The sequence below is a fragment of the Lathyrus oleraceus genome, chromosome 5 (genome assembly GCF_024323335.1).
Source record: "Lathyrus oleraceus cultivar Zhongwan6 chromosome 5, CAAS_Psat_ZW6_1.0, whole genome shotgun sequence".
Taxonomy (NCBI): Eukaryota; Viridiplantae; Streptophyta; class Magnoliopsida; order Fabales; family Fabaceae; genus Lathyrus; species Lathyrus oleraceus.
In genome coordinates this window covers 180,503,900-180,512,456 of record NC_066583.1, presented here as the reverse complement: position 1 = coordinate 180,512,456, position 8,557 = coordinate 180,503,900, and positions in this window count along the sequence as shown.

Here is an 8,557-nt window from a genome sequence, read left to right as displayed (position 1 = left end):
ACACAATATCCACCATGTAACAAACTCAACCCACCTTCCATCTCTTCAATCCACCACGAGAACCAGACTCTTCCACCCTCATCCTCCATAACCAAACTCAACTCTCTCAGATACTCACTCTGCCATCCCTTTCAACTCTACTCAGCCCCTCATACACCTATACTCAAACCACCACAAACACATCTACATCACTCAATCGTTTCAAACACAACCTAACCAACGACTTCCCCCACCTTCATAAACCTCATTTCTCTACCTTTTAAACAATCACTCACAAAACCCTATTTTGTTCATAAACTTTCGACCTTCATCCCTTTCTTGAGCACCGCCAACGAAAGCCTCCCCACGAACTCATCACTACCACATTTTTACTTCTACCACACTTTAACTCCTGCCGGTGAGGTGAATGAAACTATCCACATAACTCACTTTTCTGTTTTTCACTCACATGTCAATAACCTTTTTCTGCACTAACAAGCACATGTGTTGCCTTGTTGTGAATAGTGGACTCATGTTAATAAAGGTAACTCAGGTGCTCCTGTTTCGATGGCAGCACCGTCTTCATTTCTATAAGTGGTGACTACTATTTTGTTATGAATGTTCCGTTTGGGATTCATGGAGATCAAAAACACAAGCAGCTCACTTTATGCCCATTCATGGAGGAGGGAAGATCTTGAACAACGGTAGCATTAACAACGTCGTTTCGGTAACTTTTCGATTTCGAGTCATTTTTGTGTTGTGTCGTTGGGTTCTTAGTTTGGTTGTCACATTTAGTTTTCAATTCGATTTTGTATTTGAGACAGTAATAATCTGTAAACATGTTGAACATTGTAAATAATTGTGTTGTTGCTGTTTGATTTTGCTACAATGTGTAAATCGGATTTTGATTCGCTGATTCGACACTCATATGTTGCTATGCTTCTTTCGATATATTAATGTAACATTGTCATTGCACCTTTAAATTATATTCATTCAGAAGGTGTAATATTCTATTTCGGATTATCTTCATGTAAATATATGCATGTATTTGATGTTGTTGTTTAGTTTATTATTGCGTTGCGATTTCAAAGTTTAAATCCAATTAAGTTTTCGAAAATCATTTGGATGCAGATACTCGGTTGCTTGGCTTCTTATAGAGCGATTCCTACGTAAATCCACCTTAAGTTAACTTAGAGCTAAATTTAATACTTAAAGTTAAGTTTATTTATTCGTTCAAAATAATGTATATAGTTTATCGAACTGTTGGATTTCTCTTTGTGTTGCAAATTCAACTTTGTAATATCATTTTAGCTTAGTTTCTTATAGAGTGATTCCTACATAAATTCACTTTAAGTTAGTTTAGAGCTGAATTCAGTACTCTAGATTTCAGTTTATATCTTGTCTCTTGACTTTCTCTTGAGCCTTCTTACAATAAGTTCCTTGTTATTTTCATTTGTTTAATGGGCTTGTATTTTAATCGCTTTATTATATTTCCATTCGACAAAATGTATCCCCATGCCCGTGACGTGTAATAATTTTAAAGCTTTCCTTTATTTTGTTCTTATCACGTAAAATCAATCACTTTCAAAAACAACAAAAATAAGCTTGATCCAACGTCGATCAATTTCCCAAATCAAACCATTTCCATTATCGACTTCAAATCATTTCGTAACCCATTTTGATAACTCATTTTGTATCTCAACGCAAATAAACGCTTGACCCAACATCAAGTCCTTTTCATAATAAAATTCAAAACAACTAACTCATACCTTGACCACTTTCAACAATAATGAGAGAAAAGACTATCTGGGTGAAAGTTCCAGTCATAGTCCTGAGTATTAGGCCCAAGTGGAAATCGCTTGTAAGTCATAAATACTTCATCTTTTGTCAAAAATACAAATGGTTCTCCTTTTCAAAATAAATCGAAAGGAAAAGACTACCTAGGTGAAAGGTCTAGTCATTGTCCCGAACACTAAGCCCAAGTTTTAATAGCTTGCAATCTCAAGTGTTTGCCTTTCGCTTAAAACACTTATAACTATCCAAAACTTGTTTACAACAAATTGGAAAGAAAAAGACTACATGGGTAAAAGGTCCAGTCATAGTTCCGACTATTAGGCCCAATTGGTAATCGCTTATAAGTCATGAATACTCATCTTCCAAACCTAAAACATAATAAAACAAATCAAACTTGTTTTCCGCCCTTGCGCGACTTCGAAAACAGTTTTTCTGAAACGAGTATGTGTTATCCATATCGACATGAAACAAACAAATGCTTTAGCCTACAAGCGAGCAACAAGTAAAGTTTTAACCACTAGATATGTCTAAAAGATCACTCCTTAAAAGAAACTAACAAATATTTATTTGCTACAAGGAACTACGTAACCTTGAGTTCTCTATCGCACCAGGAGATACATAGGAGCAGGATTTAGAAATCTTGTCAGACACATTAAAAAAAAAACCTAAAATATTTTCTTTCTTTTTCTCGCTCAATAAATCAAAGAAAATAATTAACATCACACTAACATTCAATCACAAATCTAACTAAAAGGTTCACATTGAGTACAACGGACGTGAGAGATGCTAATATCTTCCACTTGCGTATTCGACTCTCGAACCCGAATTTGGTTGCAAAGACCATTTATTTTCTCTTAAGGGTTTTATCAATATTTTCTCTTTCCTCTTTTGGAATAAATAAAGTTCGGTGGAGAATCTGTTCGAATCATTTTTCCACGAGCGGACAAACGCCTTGCGTAGGATTGTATTTTTTTAGATGTGACACAGATATCTTAGACAACCAACCAACTATTTAAAGGTTGTAGCATCTACATCCTTACCATCATCATTTGAGTCCAACTTATAATTTGTCTCAACAGGTGTGATTATTGACTTACAATTAGGGGTGTTCGCGGTGCGGTTTGAGCGGTTTTTCCCATAAAAATCACCCGAACCGCAAGAGAAATAAGCATGCGGTTCGGTTTGGTTCGGTTGGCTTTTAGAAATAAAACCAAACCAAACCAAACCAAATCAATGCGGTTTGGGTTGGTTCGGTTGGTTCGGTTTTTTATAATATTTTTATTGAGCCATATATATTCCTATAAATAATGACATAACTTTGTGTTTAGTCATTCATACATTACTAAATAACATCAAAATTCATCATATTTAGACAAAAATGTTTCATTCAATATACAAAAAATCAGATTAGACAAAAGTGGAATAAAAGACAAATATAAATAGTAGCATAAAATAATATCAAAGACATTATAATAATAAAAAAAACATATGAGATGAGAGATTAGAGAAGATGAAAAAAAAGAACATAAGAGATGCGAGATTGAGAAGAAAAGTGCAATAAAAACATAATTGGAAGAGAAAATAGTAACATAAAAGATAAAAAAGAAAGAACATAATAGATGACTTATTATAGTAGAATATGTGAGACCTACATGGAAAAGAAAATGAGAAGAGTGTGTGATACTATTATGAGAGATTTAAGAAGGTTGAAATTGAAATCCTAAGTGTGATTAATAGAAAATCGTTTGTAGTTGTAAGGTTAAGGCATACTAGGTTTGAGGTTTGGGTTGGATGTGGGATAAGTGAAGTTTGGGTTGTAACATAATGCGGTTTGGTTTGGTTTAGTTCGGTTTGCAAAATACAAACCGCAAAACCAAACCAAACCGTGCAGTTTTATTAAAAAATGACCCAAACGAATCCGAACCAAATGCTTTTTTTTGCGGTTTCGATTTGGTTTGGTTTGGTTTGCGGTTTTCTATTGGGTTGGTTTGGTTTTGAACACCCCTACTTACAATTCATCATCTCAAATCTCTTCAGCAACTCAAGTTCATACTTCAGTTGGTGCACTATAATTCCCTTCTCAAAATGCAAAATCTCCATCCCTATAAAATATACCATATTTCCAAGGTCATTCATATCAAATGCATTCATCATCACCTTCTTGAACTTGTCTATCTCAGAAGTACAACTTCCTGTCAAAAGTATGTCATCTACATAAATACACACCATGATTATATTGCCATCAGAAGTATGTTGCACATACACATCATATTCCATTCCAAAACTATTGAACCCCAAATGCTTGAAAAATGAATCAAACTTCATATTTCAAGCTCTTGGAGCTTGTTTCAGCCTGTACAAGGCCTTATGCAGCTTGTACATCATCCCTTCTATACTCTGTTTCACAAATCCAGCAGTTTGTAATACATAAACTTCTTCTTACAATGGACCATTAAAAAAAGATGACTCTACATCTAAGTGTATCAGAGTCCAATTCATATTTGTAGCCATTGTAATAACCAACCTTATGGTTTCATGTCTAGCTACAGTTGCAAACACTTCAAAGTAGTCTAAATGAGACTTTTGTAGGAATCCTCCAACTAATAACCTTGCTTTATACTTAGCAACTGAACCATTTGGCTTCAACTTTATCTTAAAAACCCATCTCACACTGATGGCTTTCTTGTTTTTAGGTAGAATAGTCAATTCTCATGTCTTGTTTCTTTCAATGGCCTCAAGCTCTTCCTTAATGGCTTTCTCCCACACCTTTTTCTTCAGAGCCTCATTTATGCTGACAGGTTCAGAGTCCACCACCATGGCACTCTGTGTGACTTCTCCTTTAGAATTAATCTCAGTATCTTGTAGATATTCAAAGTCTGCAAGTCTCCTTGGTATCTGTCTAACTTTATGTGGCCTCTGGAAACCTTCAGAAGCAGGACCACCTTAAGAAGCTCCAACTTCAGAAGTACTACCTTTAGAGGATGGACAACCTTCATAAGCTAGATTACCTTCAGAAGCTCTACCATCAGAACTTCCACCTTTAGAGGCTATAGCACCTTTAGATTCAGATCCATCATCAGAGTCAAAGTTAACTTCAGAGTCACCTTCAGAGACAAACTCACCTTCAGAGCAGACTCATCTTCAGATTTATATTCATCTTCATATTCAGACTCTACTTTAGAGTTAGAATCACCTTCAGAGGCAGAATCTCCTTTAGAGGCGGAATCAAACTCAAGTGTTGACACTACACTAGAGTTGGATTAAAACTTGCTTCAATCCATGCTTATGATACCTTCACTATGACATCTCTGTTGACTTCAACTTTGTTGGTGACTGGACAATAGAGCTTATAAGCACAAGTGATATGGTAACCTATAAGCAAAATGACATTGCTTTTGTCATCCAATTTCTTTCTAGTAGCATTTGGTATATGTTTGTAACATAACGAACCAAATAACTTGAAATGGTTGAAATTTTGCTTTATTCCAGTCCACTTCTCAATAGGAACTACTTCCTTTAACTTATTTGTTGGACATCTATTGAGCACATATACTGAAGTAACAATTGTTTCATCCCACAATTGCTTAGGAAGATTATTCTCCTTCGGCATGCTTCTTGTCATGTCAATCTGAGTTCTATGTCTCCTTTCAGCAAGACCATTATGATGTGGAGTGTATAGAGCAGTCACATCATGCTTCATACCATGTTCCTCGCAGAACTTCTTGAAATCTGAGTGAGTTGAACCCACTTCCACCACCAGTTCCGAGGATCTTCAACCTTTGTCCACTTTGATTTTCATCCTTCACTTTGAACTTCTGGAACTCAACAAACACCTCATGTTTGAACTTAATGGGTTCTACCCATGTCATTCTTGTGAACTCATCCAAAAATGACACGAAGTACTTGTTCCCTCCAAGTGAAGGGACCTCAAATGGACCACATAAATCAAAATGAACCACACCCAAAGCATAAGTTGCTCTTTGAGGCAATTATGATCAGAATGACAATCTTGGTTTCTTGCCTCTCATGCATATATCACATAATTTCTATAGTGCCACAATCTTAGGAATTCCATGAACTAGATTCTTAGAACTCAGATGCCATGAGCTTATGTAGTTCAAATGTCCCAATCTCTTGAGCCACAACTCACTTTCCCCTTCAGCACTTCTTGCACTAAGGCATTGAGTGTCTAATATTGCAACATTCACCTTAAATGTCATGTTTCTTCCCAGTTCATACTGCATAATCAGCTTATGAATACAATCATATAACTTTAAGAGATTGTCCTTCATGGTTACTGAAAATCCTTTTTCAATCAGCTGACCTCCACTCATCAGATTGCTATTCATGTCATGAACGGTACATACCATACATCCTTGATCAATACAATTTTACCATTGTTCAACTTAACTCTTACACTTCCCATTCCTTTAGCATTTAGATGCTCATCATCAATACATTTGATCTTGGTCCTTTTACCAGAGTCAAAATCAACTAGTCATTGCTTGTTTCTAGTTAGGTGATTTGAGCAGCCAATGTCCATATACCACCAGTCTACCATTGATCCACCTACATTCTCAGATGCCATTAACAACACAGGTTGATCATCAAAATCTCCTCTGGCTATGTTGGTTTTTTAACCCTTGTTAACCTTGTTTGACCAACAATCAGCAGTAAAATGGTCAAACTTGTTGCAACTGTAGCACTAAATCTTTCTCTTGTCAAACTTCTCTTTTCCCTTCTAAACATTCTGATGTTTCTTATCAGAAGAGTTCTGAATTCTAAACACCACTATCACATTTTTTTCTTGTTCTTTAACCATGCTTGCTTCTGGGTCTTCTTGCTAGAAAAGCTTTCAGAGTCTAATATTTCAGAGCTTGTTCTAACTCTTTTTTAGAGTTTCTTTCAGTCATACGCAACTCTTATGCCTCTAAACTACTCAGAAGCTCTTCAATTCTCATGGTGTTAGTGTCTTTAGGATGCTTTACGGCTACAACTATGTAATCAAACTAAGGAGTAAGTGATCTCAGTACCTTTTCAATGATTACTTGTTCAGAGAGCGTTTCTTCATAATACTTCATCTCATTCGTGACTACAATCACTTTGGAGATGTAATCAGACACCTTCTTATTGTTCTTCATGCTGAGATTTTCATATTGCTTGCGTATGGGCTACAACTTGACTTTCTTCACTGATGCATCACCACCATAGCATCGTATCAATGTATCCCACGCCGCCTTCGTCGTCGTCGAATCAACAATTTTCTCAAACACCCGTGTCTCCACACACTGATGGATATAGAACATCGCCTTATGATCCTTCTTCCTTGTTTCACATTGCACATTTCTTTGCGCTTTTGTTGCATTTTCTACAACCAACATGTAACTGTCATTGACGAGATCAAGAACATCTTAAGCTCCAAAGAACACACGCATCTGAATCGACCACCGATTTTAGTTCTTTCCATTGAATACTGGAAGTTTAGTGTTCAAGTTACCATTTTCTCAGTTCATCTCCGTTCTTGTGCAAAATGCTCAATTTTCACCAACACTCGTGTTTCCAAAATCCTGAGAATCAAGACATATGATTATCTTCGATTTAGAACTTCAGTTCAACGTGAATTTCATAAACGAAATCGATCACACACATCATTACACTTGTGTTTCTCTACGAATCAAACTGGAACTTTAGATATCAATTGTCAGAGAGAGAGAGAGAGAGATTGATTTTCTAACTAACTTTTTCAATTTCAAAATCTTTTACAAATTCACTTTGGTTTGAACTTATATAGATTCATTCAAACTCAAATTCAAATTCAAATTAATTTTGAAGGTTTGATTACATTCAACGGTTATAACTTCTTTTAAATGAGTTATTTATTTCTCATAGTCAAATACATCACTTATATTCATGTTTAGTAATGAGTGCTTGGGATTATTTTGTTACGTATTTAAATAATTTTTCAGGTTTAGTAACGAGCAGATGATGTGCTTCATCTTTTAGTTTTTACTTTATTCCTGTGGGCATAAGTAGTAAGTATGATATCAGTGTCAATGACATTTACGCGGGACAAATTTTCAATAAACTATGAAGTAGAAGAAGTTGGATATGAGTATGACTTATGAGCTGACATTGATTTGGAGAAATTCTAAAACCCCACTTCATTGTCATGTTAATCCACTCTATTAAATTCATATTCGGAACTTGTGATTTTATTGTTTTTGACTATTAGATGAAGTCATTGAATAGATCATGATCCAATATATTAATCCACTATATTAATTTTGATAGTATATTATATTATCATTACCATTACTCATGCTCACTTTAATTGATATTTTTTCTCATCACTTACTGCTAGTATGAGTGTATATTCTCCACACAAAAAAATACCCATGCAAAAACCTAACTAGAGGCATAGTGCAAAAGAAAAGACAATTAAAGTGAAAATTTTATTTAAAATGATGTCTTATAGGAATAAATTATTAGGTGGGGTAACCTTCAAAAACGGTTCAGATGAATCACATTTATTTACTGAATGGTTTAGCTGGGTGTATGGATCACATTTATTTACTACAAGATTTATCTGGGTTTGTTTTATTTATGAGAGATAGATAAATACAAATATTAAATAGATCCCGCTAATTTAAAAAGTATATTTTATTGATAAATCTTATTAATTCATCTTATGATAGATAGATAGACACAAATGTTAAATAGGACCCACTAATTTAAAAAGTATATCTTATTAATAATAAATGCTATCAAGTCATCATTTCTACCT